The 5,483-nt window shown below is 36.1% G+C and overlaps 1 long non-coding RNA gene across 1 annotated transcript; it reads right to left on the reverse strand.

Moving 5' to 3' along the window:
- Nucleotides 1-2,099: 2,099 nt before the first annotated feature.
- LOC139813249 (uncharacterized) lies at nt 2,100-4,353 on the reverse strand. The gene is made up of 6 exons (XR_011732093.1): nt 3,989-4,353; nt 3,732-3,876; nt 3,572-3,651; nt 3,230-3,307; nt 2,373-2,459; nt 2,100-2,225 (listed from the first exon to the last, which is right to left on the reverse strand). It is a non-coding gene; the product is annotated as an uncharacterized lncRNA (long non-coding RNA).
- Between the last annotated feature and the right edge of the window lie 1,130 nt (nt 4,354-5,483).

Consider the following 5,483-nt stretch of genomic DNA (forward strand, 5'->3'; position numbering starts at 1 on the left):
ATTATTATTGTCTCCGCTTTAGAATCCTGTGAAATGTTATGAAAATCTCAACGCTCATTCATTTCTCTTTTGGACTTTCTGGGATATAAGTCTTTTAACTGTCAAAGCATACTTTACAATTCCATTATGGTCTAGTACAAGCAATATAAAGTATGTAGTACTAGTATGATTTTGTGTCGCGTAGGAGCAAGGCAACACTATGTATAAAATATTTATAACATAGAATTAATAGCTTAAGTTATATGATACTTTTACTAACAAATGCGTGTACACGTTTCTTATGAAAATATCTGAATGGTATAAATGCTACACACACATATATTACATAAATATATAAGTATTGCAATACACACCCAAGCGCACACATATACATACAAGATATCTGAAATAGGTGTTAAATAATATTGCCAAGCAGCAAAATATCTTAAAATATATACTGAACAACTTTATTAGAAATTTCTACTAAAGTTATTCTGTATATGAAATTCTAATATATATTGTTATTTATTAACACTGTATTAAACGCTTATTTCAGATATGTTATTTATATTACAATATTCATATTTAAGTAATATATCTGTGTAGGATTATTTTAAATTTGTACATTTCGTCCACAGTCGTTTACTGAAATTAAGAGGACAAAAAGGTTTGGAAGAGATAATTGGTAAAATTCATGGTTCAATTTTCGTCTGACCGTATCGTTTCTAGTTTTCTAAACAAAAAAGTAAACAATAACAGCTATATAATCTTGAAAAATACAAGTTACCAAATAATAAAAAAAAGAATAAAGAATTATAATGAAGTATGAATACTAGCCTATGGCATTCTGATAAAATCTTGTGTATTTGTGAGTGTTATGGTAGGTGACTTTTGAGTTTTTTTTTATAAGAAATAATTTCCTGGGCGCTTATAAATCTAGTATACTTTTATTGTTGCTGTCATAACAAAACACTAATAAATAGAAATACCAAATATGTTATATATTAATAATTGTAAAATTATAATGTTTTCTTATTAAAACACGTTTCTTTACAATTTATATCTTTATTGAACATTTTTATAAAATGTGCGTATCGTGTTACATAATGTATATGGCAAAACGTTACAAAAATAATATCACATAGCAGCGCATTATACATTTATTCATATATACTTATGTATTTATACATAGGAAGACTATCAAATTATCTTTGGTCATGTATCTCTTGCACAAAAGGTAAAATCTATATATTTAATTACAATGAGCTGCATATATTACGCATAAACAACTTTAGGAACTAGAACCTTCATTTACATTTTAAAAGGTACTTAATCGTTATAAAAATAAAATAGGAAAAGATGAAAAAAATATCTTCCGCTTTGAACTAACTTACAGGAAAATAAAAATAATTTTAAACAAAAGATCTGCATTTCTCTCACACTGACAACGAATTTACATTTATAACGACGTTAGTTCTTGTCTGTTTTTAGACTATTTGATAAGGATAATTACATATAAAAAAAACTAGTTTAAACTCCTGTGGACACCGCCATAGTACATAACTGTGCTTATAATAAAGACAAAACTGAAATATATGAGTATAATTGCAAAAATATGAATGTCACAATAAAAACAATACCAATATAAAAAATGCTGTCTTATGCTAAGACATTTCAGAAGCAGACAGCTTTTTACGGTTTTTTAACTAGAAGACAAGTTTCATAAGTAGTATTACATATCGGACATCGCTTATGTTCCAAACGTTCGATACATTCAATGCAACAGGCGAGATGACCACAGGGTACAAAAATGTGTGTTCGCGCATTGGTAATACACACCGTGCAAATATCTTCAGAAGGCTGCTTCTCTACTGATACATCTTCCCTGTTTTGAACATCTCAATTTACACTGTGGAATAAAAGTTCTTCAGAGGTATTATGGTCATCCGAATACCAATATCCATAATGGTCACCTGGCACCTCATATATCACTTCAACATTTGTGAAAAAAAAAAAGGAAAAATTATAATATTGCTTATATATCTCTATGTGAAAAAAATTAAATTTTGACTATATATTTTACAGTAGCTGCGTACTACTAAAAATAGTAATAAAATTACCTTGCACATTGCTGAGTTCGTTCTCCAAAATAGGACTATTGGATACTGTTATAGATGTTTCTTCTTGTCCCGTCGGATCCCTTTCCTGTGTAGATACCGTCACGTTACTATCATTGAGCTCATGTTCTGAAAGAATGTTGCTTTTATTTTGCTTTATGTACTGTATAAACTGCAATGAGTCTCAACAGATATGCAGACATTACTAGTAATATAATAAATAAAAATTTTAAAAATTAGCTTAAAAAATATTAAATTAATGACAAATTTTTTTACCTGTGTTTGCTTCTGAGTTATTGTCATTCTCTCTTGGACAAGGTAATAAAGCTCTGCGTCGAGATCTGCGTCTAATGTTAGTACTCTCTAAAATAAAACAATAAAATGTTTTTTGAAAAGCGAACATATTATAAAATCATATATAATTTAAAACATTCTTATTTGCTATTGTTTGAGCGCGCGCGATGGTTGGTCAGGAACGGGAGGATCGGTTTTGTATCTCGACAGAGTTCTGATTTTAATAACGATAAGTTTATTTTCACAAAGAGTCTACAATAAAGTTCTCGAATAATCACAGTTCCCGTTTCAGATTCGCGACAACTTGCTTTACAAGAGACGACGGTGTCTATTGCGAGCGAGAGCGAACAAGTCCTCTCCCATTACCGCGCTACATTTATTTATAAGTTCGGAAACGGTGTGACGTCTCATCCATCAGACCAAAGGACTCGCTTCCCTTGAAGGAATTAGCGGTCACCGCGTAGCGTAGCGTTGCATAGGGCCGGAGTTCGTTACGTCACGTCTCCACGCCGATTTCCGTGACGGGGTTGGTGGATGAGGCGTCACGTGATGGAAGCGCACGTGCTCGGAGCACTCCGCTATACGGAGGCTGTCCTGATTGCCGTTGGTTGTTGTCGATTTCACCGCGTGACTTTTCGACTTTACCTCCGACTCACCAACGACAAACAGGAGGAATAACAAATAATACGGTGTTTTTCCTTTCATCAAATTCTCTCGAACATGTCTCGAGAAGAAAACCATCGACGTCTCTTTGCGTTATTGCCCGATTCTAATTCTACTTTCGGACAGCTATTTATTTTATCCCATTTTAATAAACTGAAAACAAGAATTATATTTACCTGTTTGGTTAGGTACGTTAAAGTCATCCGCAAAAAATGTCCCGTCTGCAACTTGTACGTCGCATGACAACGCTTCATCTAAAAGAAAATGTAGTTATAATTGTCGTTTAGGAAGGATATCATGAAAATAAAACTAACTATACATGGACACCTATATCCACCGCACATTTATGTATATGTAACGATAAATATATAGTCTCTTTATTTTGAAGCTTGTGTTATATATAGATAAAACGTATATTGTGTGACAATTGAAAATCAAACAACTGCATTTATTGCTATATATATGTTAAAATATGCGGTGTAAGAACAGTAAGTTTAATATTAATATAATTTACATACCATCAAATGATGCCAAATGTTGAATTTGAAAAATGTCGTTCCTTGTGTTAAATATCAGTAAAAATTGCTTCAATGGCAACCTGAAAAATATCAAAATTGTGAGTTACAATAATCATCAAATATATTTATTTAATTATTTATTTATGCACACAAATAATACCTTTTTTCAATTAAATTCTTTTGCGCATTTATAATTTTCGTATCTCGTTCTCTGTTTGCCCGTGTACGGGGTCGTCGGGGTTAAATACCGTTTTTTAAGCGTTGGAAATCCAATTCTTGGTCAGCAATTAAACTTTGAAATTTTTCTGGAAAAAAGAAATAATTCAAATAAATATATAAAAATTAATAAACAATTGCTTAGAAATTAAAAGTAAAAACAAGAGGTACATCACAATAACATTTAATCGTTAACATTACCTAAAAATGTCCAAACATTTATGTTTCTCGTGCCTAATTTCTGCGTTGCAATGTAGTGAAAACTTTCCACAATATTATTAGTGCGGATGGGACAACCATAGGTGCTAATTTTGGGCGCCATATCTGCCCAGTAAGCCCAGTAAGCCTCAAGTAAGACACGAATTGTAAGACATTTGGATGTTCACGTGAAAGTAGGTCAGCCTCAGCTTGTATAATAAGCAGAGCTTCGTGAAACATATCTGCTGGCAGCAACGGCAAAGCCATTGTCATCGAAAGTATAGTTTGTGGAGCATGAGAAAGCCCTAATTTTCGCCACTTACGCAGCACAGCCTATTTCAAATAAAAAAATTTAATATTAATTTAATGCAAATGTGTATTAGAATAATATATATATATATTCTTAAATTTCTTATATATTCTTTCATTTTCTCATTCTAGCATTGTTAAAATAACTTGAAAAGGACCCAAATTAGTGGTCGAAACGTCGTTGTGATATACTAATAAAACTTGCCAGTCAGGCCGTTTAACTATACCGAATTTTATATATATTCTATTATAATTATATATATATATATATATATATATATATATATATATATATATATATTGTGACGTTGCGGCTCGCCGCACCGTCGCGGCGCCCCGCCGCCGTCACAAGGCGCGGAATTTCGCGCCCAGGGACGGACCTGGGAGGCAACGACGAGATCTCCAGGGGTCGTATTTAATCGCGTTTCCGCATTTTGATTACCTTCTTTTGTATTTTTTATGCAATGTAATACGCGCGGCACCTCACCCACACCACGGCAAACCTTCGAGGGAGTATTTGGCGAAGGAAATCAAGGACGATCGATAACCAAGGAGGGGTGGCAAACACGGAAGCAGCAGAGATCGCAGGCTGGCGAGAGCAACGCGGCAGGCGGGCGGCACGTGCGGCAGCGACGGACGAGGCCGCCGATAGCGGGGCCCCAAGCGCTTGGGTAAACACCCGGCTTCAGCAAATGATCTCCACAAAACACCGACCCACGGGGTGGCTGGCCACCGCCCCAGGGTCAAACCGGAGGCACACCGGCACGAGCGAAGTTCCGTCCGCCGCTAAGGGCAAAATTTGAGGAGTTGCACGCCGCCGAGGGACCGTTGCCCGCCCCCGAAGGATCTCGTATCGACAGCACTGCGCCGGGACACCGCGGGCTTGCAAGCTCGCGCCCGATTGGCTCGCGCGCCCCTCAGGAAGGGGTACCGTATCGATTCCGCAATCGAGCGGGTTTAGCGTTTCACTCTCTGGTCGTCCGTCGGCGAGATACGATTTTCTAAGATACGCGATAGCCACCCCGAGTCGGGTATTTCGATCGTTATCTGGCGGATCGAGGATCGTTGGTGAAAGGTGACGGCGAGGAGCCCAGGAGAAGGCGTATCACCGGTGAGGTTGCCCGTAAATCGCGATATGTAAAGCCACGACACCGCCCTCCGGTGCACGCTCTCGCTCGAGATAACGCAT

This window comes from Temnothorax longispinosus, chromosome 5 (assembly GCF_030848805.1).
Source record: "Temnothorax longispinosus isolate EJ_2023e chromosome 5, Tlon_JGU_v1, whole genome shotgun sequence".
NCBI lineage: Eukaryota > Metazoa > Arthropoda > Insecta > Hymenoptera > Formicidae > Temnothorax > Temnothorax longispinosus.